General features: G+C 46.5%; 1 protein-coding gene across 1 annotated transcript in view; it reads right to left on the reverse strand.

Moving 5' to 3' along the window:
• ngfra (nerve growth factor receptor a (TNFR superfamily, member 16)) overlaps positions 1-10,000 on the reverse strand; it is a 77,414-nt gene that overhangs the window by 12,784 nt on the left and 54,630 nt on the right. The gene's annotated exons all lie outside the window — the stretch shown is intronic.

Consider the following 10,000-nt stretch of genomic DNA (forward strand, 5'->3'; position numbering starts at 1 on the left):
TTACATACTCTTGCCTCATCATTTCAGACATGGTCGCTATTTCATTTCTGTTGACTTAAACAGTAGGCCTAGATTGTAATGCATTCACGGAAGAGTCCATCACATTTCACATTTTTCAATGTACTGTAGTATACCCCTACCAGGACTTGACTTGCATGGAACACTCAGCTTTTTTCCCCCAAGGCTTTGAATTAGATACCTTGTGAAATATTGTTTGCTTGTAAAATCAAATAAAAATTCAAACTCAACGGGAGCGAGGGAAGAAAGAGGTACTGGCAGAGGACAGAGGAGCGGTAGTAGAGTGAAGTGGACTGGAGTGGAGTGGAATGAAGTGGAGTGGCGATGGGGATGGGGATGGGGATGGGGATGGAGGAGTTGAGGATGGAGGAGCTGAGGATGGTGAGAGTGGAAGTAGAAGGAAAAAAGGGTGGGGGGTGGGGCGCTGGGGGTTGGGGAGATAGGGGAGAATGGTAGAAATAGTGGACAGAAGGATACGTGGGGAGAGGAGAGGAGAGGAGAGGAGAGGAGAGGAGAGGAGAGGAGAGGAGAGGAGAGGAGAGGAGAGGAGAGGAGAGGAGAGGAGAGGAGAGGAGAGAAGAATACGTATGGTGGAGAGGAGATGAGAGGCAACAGAAGAAAGTGGGGGGAGGAGGAAAAGAGGCTGGGGGAAGAAGTGAAGTAGAGAATGGTATGGGGGGACAGTGGGGATGGATGGGGGGAGTAGAATGAAGGGTGGGTGAATGAGAGGATGGGGGAATGTTGGTGGGGATGGATGGGGGTAGTATGGGGGATGGGGGGTTAGTATGGAGGGTGGGGCAGTAGTGTGGAGGGCAGCCATAGGCGTGCACAGATAGAGATGAGGTGATGCTAAAGCATCTGCCCCTTTGCCCCACTGCCCTGTTTGAAAGTTCTATTTTGAAAGTTTTTTTGTCACAAAGTACTGTGGTCCATGTTGATATATACATGTATGTCTATAGATGCTTCACCATGAAACACATGTGATAATAATGCCCCAATATAATGTAGTGTATAGCCCCTATAGCCTAGTAAGGCAGCTGGAAGTTCTACATGCCCCCACCCCCCACATTAAGCACATGCCCCCCAAAATGTCTGTGCACGCCACTGAAGGTGGGGGTGATTCTGTGACGCTGTGAGGAGTGGAGCTGAGGTGAGGTGATGTGAGCACGGGGAGAGGTGGGGAGTGACTGAAGGGAGAAGAGGAGAGAAGAAGTGAAGGAGAGGATGGTATAGGAGGCCAGGGATTGGTGGGGATGGATGGGGGAGTGGAATAGGGCATAGGCCGCAGGGCCGCTGACAGCTTTCGCTGGGCCCGGGACAAAGTTATCTTAAAGGGCCCCCAATCCAATACCTACAATGCAATGAGGACCATATTCTGGGCCCCCTCTCTCCCTGGGCCCGGGACAAGTGACCTGTTTGTCCCCCGCTGTCGACTTCCCTTGGGGTGGGGGGTTTGGGGGGGAGGGGCGATCTGTCATGCTGAGAGAAGTGGAGCTGAGCTGAGCTGGGGTGCGCAGTGCACAGAGACACTGAGCTATGAGTCATCCAGGCACCGCCCGCAACAGCAGCAGGCAGCAGGGAACGGGGGAGGGATCGGGAGGGATGTGTGTGGGGGGGAGTTTGTCTGTGTGTGTGTATGTGGGAGAGTCTGTCAATGTGTGTGTATGTGGCCGAGTCTGTGTGCGTGCGCGCGTGCGTGCGTGAGGGACTGAGACAGAGGGTGACAGTTTGTGTGAATGAAAGTTTGAAAAATGTTTGTGTGTGCATATATTTTGTGATAGTGTGTGTGTGTGTGTGTGTGTGTGTGTGTGTGTGTGTGTGTGTGTGTGTGTGTGTGTGTGTGTGTGTGTGTGTGTGTGTGTGTGTGTGTGTGTGTGTGTGTGCGCGAGCGCGCGCGCGCATGTGCTTGGTTTGTCTCTCTGTGAATGGTGCAACAGAGGCTTTGCAGCTTATACACACTGCATGCAGACAGACTCAGACAGTAGCCTCCAGCTAGTCATGGCTCTCTCTCTCTCCCACTCCCCAAACACAGAGCATGTTAACCCCTACTAGTCCTTATCAATACAAGGACTGGTGTGCGTGCTTGCGTACATGCGTCTTGTGTGTTTGAAGGGAGGAGTAATAACAAATGAGGCTAAGAGAAGGGCAGAGTGAAATGAGATGATGAGAGAGAAACACAAAAGAGAAAAAAAGAGTGAGTTGGTACAGATGAGAGGATTCCCTGAGCAGGGATAGACTGGTAATCAGGCATAGAGGACATTTTCCTGGTGAGTCAACCATCCTCAGGGACAGAAGCATTTGCTTTTCTTTTTTCTCCCCAAGCTGCATTAACACACATTGCTACTAGTTATTTGTTCAGCAAGTGTAGTCAATAGAATGTCTCTGTGTTCCAGTGAAGCGAGGAGGCAAGAACGCAAGCAGAGTACAAGCAATGGGATGTGGGCAGATTCCGAGATACAAATAATTTAACTTAATTTAAACCTGTGGAAACTTTCAGCGAACGTTCCAAGAGCAAGTGGCGAGTAGTAGTAGAGTGAGTGAGAAGTGAGAAACGTGTGTGAACCAAACTTTGGAGATTGGCCCAGAATTTAGATAGGGTGGTCTAGAGCAGTGGTGTTCAAACTGTTGTACGTGTACCACTGGTGGTACTTGAGACATCTCTGGTGGTACTTGGAAGAATGCATTTTTTGTGCATTGATTTGAAGGCTGATCAAGTTGTTGCCGTTGAAAATGTCTCTTTGATCTCACATTTTGTAATATTGAATTGTATGAATCTGAAAACGTAATGCAGAATAATACTAGGCAAGCAAGAAATTTAAAAACAAACGTGCACTGAATGTGACCATTGCTGTTGATGTCATTATGAACCTCTCCTGTATTTACTGGCAAAAGTGAATATGGAAGGCCTTTACCGCGATATTCTAATGTTGGTTGCCACAGTGGTACTCGGAGAGCTCAATATGTTCTCAGGTGCATTATATTATAGTATTGGCTAGTGTGGGCCTGGTCTATACCAAAAATGCTTGGGCCATTTATTGTTCCCAGTTCTCTCCTGGCCCTGAGTATAACAGCGGCTCCTCTTCAAATGCCTGCAGCTCTACTCTATTCACTCCTCTAGTGAAGGTTGCTGCTCTCACCTCTATCTCCCCCATCATGCATGGATGAGTGCCTGTATGCAGGCATGTGTGTGTGTGCATAGCATGTGTGTGACCAGCGCTATAGATTATCTCTTTTTTTCATCATAGCCATTTTTGCTAGTAGACATTAATCTTACTCGCCAAACTGCATATGCGCATATCACCACCAAAGGTGGCTAGTAAGTTTTCTTTCGAAACCGAAGTCTCACCAGCATTTTTGGCTGGTTGCCGGGTGCTAACTTAGAGACTGAATGGAGAAGTAATAGCAAGTGAGGAAAAGAGGGAGATAGAGCTAGAGGGAGAGAGATAGAATGAAAGAGAAAGAAAGAGTGGGTCCTCTCTATTGTGCTGGTCCTGTGTGTAGTTAGCTGCTACTCTCCCTTCTGTCCCATCATGCATCTCTTCATGCCTCTCATCGAGCCACTTGTTCCCCTCACAGCACAGCGCTTAATCTCATTTATTCTTTATTTCTCCAACATGGGTTTCTAAGTCTTAACCCCCCCCCCCCCCCCCCCCCCCTTCTCTCTCTCTCTCTCTCTCTGTCTGTCTGTCTGTCTCTCTGTCTCATATTTCCTTCTTTCACATTTTCATTCATATTTACAGTGAATAGGAGGCACACAAACACATATTGTATGTGATGATGTCATCTATCTATCTATCTATCTATCTATCTATCTATCTATCTATCTATCTATCTATCTATCTATCTATCTATCTATCTATCTATCTATCTATCTATCTATCTATCTATCTATCTATCTATCCACAGTGCGTTGCTATGGCTAACTTGCTAGGCACGTCTTCTCTTTGCAGACGTTTCATCTTCATTTAATACCATCCAAGCTATAATCCTGCCTGACAGACCGGAAGAGCCGTTTTTGGCTGGACCCAGGACTATTCAAGGATTTTGGATATCCTCCTGGGTCGGATCACAGGGAGAGTAAATGTAATGTAGGACATCTCGCTACGGAGCTCACGGCTGCCGAGCCGCAATGACAGCGGAGTAGTACCGTACTGTACTGGACTCCTTTGTATTTCAAAACGCAGGGTATACTCAGAATGTTGGCAGCAGCTTCGCGTAGTGGACAAACCCCAACAATACGGATTCATTATCACAAAAACAAATTAAAAACAGAAATCCAGGCCACGGTAGGGCACTCGTCTGCTACGTGGCTGACCCGGGTTTGATCCCAGCCGGGATCCTTTGCCAGCCCTTCCCCGTCTCGCTGTCCCCACTCGCTTCCTGTCACTGTCTTCACTGTACTGTCATAAATAAAAAGTGCAAAAAAAAAACCACCAAAAAAAATCTTTAAAAAAAAACAGAAATCCAGAAGGCTAAGCTATAACCCTCTGCTGCTACTGGTGAATCACAACGACAGTATAGTACGTAGGTGTCACATTGGTATTATAGTGTATGTTACACTGACTGTGTGTGGCAGATAAGTGTAGTCAACAAAACTAATCCTGATTGGCTTTAACAATAAAAGCAGAAGTCTCCTAGACTTCAATCTCAAACTGTCCTTACAGTAATCGCCCAGAAAAAGACTTTGTAGATGAGAAATAAGGAATATTGTTATTCTTCTGCCATTCTGTTTTTGACAACACCGTCCAAAGCTAACAGCTACGTAAGCGTGTTTTTCTATGATCAGCTGCACGTGAGTCAACGTCAGTCTAACCCAATTGTGCTCTACAAAGACTCCCAACAGCTAGCTGGAATCTGAAAAGCGCTGTAGAAAGGCCCCGTCTATATATAAAGGCATCTTATTTCTAAGAACTCTAGTCAGCAGGTGTTTCCTGTAGCGTGCTGTGGCTGTGGATGTGTAAATGTAAGGACATGTCAGAGCTGCATTCTGAAGTTTCCATTAGTGCTGTCGCACCACAGTCACAGGAGTAGGGGGCTGCCACTGTCACAACGGGGAGGAGACGTCACTCCACCTGCACAAAGACTTTCAATATGGTAGACCAAGATACGTATGTTGTAGCTTTCGTCACCAATACAACAAAGTGGGAACAATTCCGATCTCCTAAATAGGCGTGACTTTGCCATTAAACGCCATTCATTCTCCTAGTCTCAGAGTCTCCCAAAGGGCCATGCCATTGGATTGCAGTTAATAGGCTTGTTTCCTATGGATCCCAGAACAAGCTCCTTAGGAAATGTCCATATCAAACATTTCTGATCCGGATTCGAAGTGTGGCTCTCTGGGATACCAACACTTTTGATGTGTTTTTAAAACTAACGCACCCATCATTATCTGAAGTTACTGGTGAGACACTCTCATTGTCTCATTTCTGTGCCACCACACATGCACATCGACTGTGATGGCAAAAAGGCAGACTCAGTCAGGGCTGGACTGAGCTTAAAAAAGTGGCCCGGGCATTTTGGGCTTACATCGGTCCCTCACACAAGTCTACAGACTTTACTGAAGCTGTACCCATGGGCCAAGCCCTCTAAACAAAAAAACATTGACCCGACCCAGAGGACAGTTGGCCCACCAGGAAAATCCCCTGTGTGCCAGACAGCCTGATCTCCAAAAATTCCGTGCTCCTGGACACGGATGTTAAGGACACGAAATCCGTGTCCAGGAGCACGGATTTTGCCAAAATTCCGTGCTCCTGGACACGGAATTGTTTTCTGTGCTCCTGGACACGGAATTGTTTTCCATGATGGGCACACGAAAGTGCTTTCTATAGGCTATTACCATAGCACTGTGTTAACTCTATCATTAGAAAATACATACCAAATGCTAATCCTAAACAAAATAATGCTATAGCAATTTAAGTTGTGCCCTGACCAAAACATTCCCTAACCTTAACCTGTCATTAAAGACATATTTTTGAGAAATACCTTTTCCAGTTGGTTGCTAGGCAATCAAACTCATATAATGAATGAAAGAAAACTGTGCCCAGACCAAAACAATCCCTAACCCTAACCTGTCAGTAAGAAATGTTTTTGAGAAAAAGTATTTGAAATTAGAAAAATCTTGAGAAAACACAAGACTGTGGAAATAGCCTATAGAAAGCACTTCAAACAATTCCGTGTCCAGGAGCACGGAAAACAATTCTGTGTCCAGGAGCACGGAATTTTGGCAAAATCCGTGCTCCTGGACACAGATTTTGTATCCTTAACATCCGTGTCCCGGAGCACGGAATTTTTGGAGATCATGTTGTGCCAGACTACCAGTCCAGCTCTGCACTCATTGGTATGGCATTCAGAGCAGACATCCAAAATTGCCTTCTCCTTCGCTTTTATACCCTGTACGTATATTGCATGCAGGCTGTTGTGTTTGTTGTTGTAGCAGGCAGAGAGTGCTGCTCTCCGCTCCACACTCACACTGACCCAATCTCATTACGTTTGGGGTTGCCACTGTCCACTGGAGCGAGGCGACAGTGTGTCCTCTGAGTTCACACTACTGCTACTGCAAGGCACAAGATCCTCCAATACCAGAAGCAGCCAAGCAAAAAGCTCATTTATTCCCATGGCAATAAATCAATTAAACGAGATGGGTGGTGAGTGTGGCGGTGGGAGTGACACACACACACACACACACACGCACGCACAAACACACAAAAACACACACACACACGGGATGCATGGGGGGTGCAATTGATGCACTTTAAATGTCTGCTGTGACTGTAATGGTATTTATGACTGCTACTACTGTTGCTGAGGGGAATATGCTGAACTACTATTCTGGTGTGTGTGTTTATTGATGAGCTTTTAATGTGTCGATACATTCTGCCCTCCACAACAGACAGAGCTTTTTAGCGGACATGTTGACTTTCTCTGTGTCTACGTCAACAGTGCTAAAAACACTCCTGGGTAAAAGCACTGCCTAGTAATCACAGCTTCAGACGGGCATCTATGCAACGTTTCTGGTTGTTGTTGACGTACGGTAAAGTAAGTCTGGACCCGACCTCGAAAACATCCTTGCTAACCAGTTAGCACCTTACTAGGTTCCCAATGGGAAATTGCATTGCAACCAAGTTGTCGAGAAACGCACCCCTGGTTAGCAATGTCTGTTCAATGTTTTATTGTGCAGCAATACTGAATGTAGGTGCTATCAGAAAAGCTTCGGATACCAGAACTATTCCAGTCGTGGAATAAACGGAGACTTATCTAATTCAGTGATGAAATATTATGATTATTAGAGTAAAGATGGTAGAACCATACATTTGAGCAGTCGTAATTGGTTGAAGATAGACGGTCTATCTTCAACCAATAGACCACATACTTTTTCTGCCAATATATACAAACTGTACACTCACTTTTACGGAAATGAATGTCATTATTAACAGACAGTATACAGACTGAGAAAGGACAGTCCAAAAGTCTGGAACCATGAGTCTAGACATGTGCCATACACAAATCATGTCATCCAGGATACAAAACGTGAACCTCTCTCCTCCCTGACAACACTTGCAGACCTCTATCTCTCCACACTACCCCCACTCTTTCTTCCATTCTTCCCTCGGTGTTAAAGCAAATACAGGGCTTAGATGTAAATAGGAGATAAGCAGAGGGGAGAGGTGAGGCGGGTGAAGAGATAACCCTGGTGCCTCTTGTGTGTACACAGCAGATCGAGTCCAGTCAGGGACGCTGACAGCTCTTGACCTGGGCTCAGGACAATATCATCTGCAAGGCCCCCCCTCTCGATACTTACAATAAGGGCTCTAAATTAACACCAGCCAACCGACCAAATGCTGGTGAAATTTCAGTTTGGCTTGTAGAAAAGACCAACTTACTAGCCATTTTGACCCATTAGCGAGTATTTGCTTGGCTAGTAAGATTAACATCTACTAGCTTTTTTGGCTGGTGATGAAAAAAGTTAATTTAGAGCCCTGCTTACAATATAATGGGGTCCCACCTCTGGGCCCCCCTCTTTCTCTGGGCCCGGGACAAATGACTCCTTTGTCCCCCACAATGACAACTTCCCTGAGTTCAGGTCTGCACTCTCCACTGCAACAGCTGCTGGGTAGCATCTGAGTGTCACTTCACTCGTCTCTCGTCTCGCCTGCTGCTGTCTGTTTTTAACAAACAGGGACATTCTGTTTTCCATGATGGAAAAAGTGTGTGTGTGTGTGTGTGTATGTGTGTGTGCGTGTGCGTGTGCGTGTGAGTGTGCGTGTGCGTGTGCGTGCGTGTGTGGCCCTGGCCGAGCTGATCAATTATTTGTGTCCAGCTGACACTGTTCAAAGGAGGAAGGATAATTTATGATGTTGATGATCTTGGTGATAACGATGATGCAGATACTAACATTGATTACCAATGAGCGCTGTTACATTCCGACTTTAAACGGAACTGTGGGAGTGTTCGGTTTGAGCATGAGACATGCAAGCTCTTCATTCATTCTCATTGTGGCCATGTTCCAGGAATACTTCAATTAAAGAACACTTGAACAGTTGTTGAACAACTGTTTACTTTTTAAACTGAATACTGAACATATGAAGCCAGAATATTGTGGGGTGTTCACTCAATGATGGCAATGGCCTAGTGGACTGACACAAGTGGTTCACAGTCGTCTCACGGTCAAGAGGAGTTGATTTGACCTCCGACCTCCTATATATACACCCCGTACACATCCATCTCTCCCCAGGTCACTTAGTAACAGGCCAGCCCATGAGAACGCCTGGAGTGCAGACGGCCCACCTCATTGCCATGTGTGCGCAGAGCCGGCTTTACCAATAGCCAGGCTAAGCAACTGCCTCGGGCCCCACCTAGGGCTCCTATCTGTAAGGGCCCCCAACACAGTCAGCCCCACCATGTAAATACCAGCAAAATAATTCAAAAGGGCCCCATGTCTACATTTTTCCTAGGGCCCCAGGAGTGGTAGGACCGCTGCTGTGTGTCTGCGTGTGTGTGTGTCCTCAGGTTGAACAGCAGTGTTTTCCCATATATGTCAGTGTTAGGGTCCATCTGTAGTCCTGCACTCTTGTAAATGTTGAGACAGTGAGGTCGGAATGAGGACTCATGGTGTGTCTTCTTCATTGCCATTATGTGTGTGTCTTTGTACTGGATTGTGTGTGTGTGTGTGTGTGTGTGTGTGTGTGTGTGTGTGTGTGTGTGTGTGTGTGTGTGTGTGTGTGTGTGTGTGTGTGTACATGTGCGTGCATGCGCGTGTGTGTGTATGTGCCTGCGCGTGTGCGCGCGTTCGTGTGCATGCGTGCGTGTGCGCGAGCGCGTGTGTGTGAACGCACGTGTGTGTGTGTGTGTACGTGCGTGTGTGCGCGCGTACGTGTGTGCGTGCTTGCGTGTGTGTATGTGTGTGTGTGTGTTGGTGTGAGTGCGTGCATGTTTGTGTCCTCTCTGGCATTCCAGAGGGCCTCTATTGGTTTACATCTCAAGCACATGACATGGACGCTCTGTCGTCTCATCCGCAGCTGTGGGCTATCAAGACATGCATACACATAGATGTGCACTTACACATACACACACATTTACGTAAACAGATATGCCACACAAGGACACATACATGTAGTGCCCACATTCTTGTATGTGATGCCCATATTCCCACAATGCCCAAGAATATCTGCTGCAGTTTTGAGTTGTGTTTGTAGGTATCATTATGTAAGGGATAATGTATTGTCCACACGTGACTATCGGAAAATATTTCCAGACGGGGCAAATAACACCCCCCGACGTCAGAAGGCAAGGCATATCAGTGAAGATATGACCGATCTACTTGCGGAGTGATCTCGGAAGTGACCAAACTTGTTGCCATTGGCAGCGGTCATTATTAGTGGGCACTATAGAAAAATAATTGACCACCGAACGTTGGGGCCGCCAATTGTGAATGGGAGCTCTCGCAACATTCTAGAGGGCCGTATAATAATTCTAGATATTTGGA

This window comes from Engraulis encrasicolus, chromosome 2 (genome assembly GCF_034702125.1).
Source record: "Engraulis encrasicolus isolate BLACKSEA-1 chromosome 2, IST_EnEncr_1.0, whole genome shotgun sequence".
NCBI lineage: Eukaryota > Metazoa > Chordata > Actinopteri > Clupeiformes > Engraulidae > Engraulis > Engraulis encrasicolus.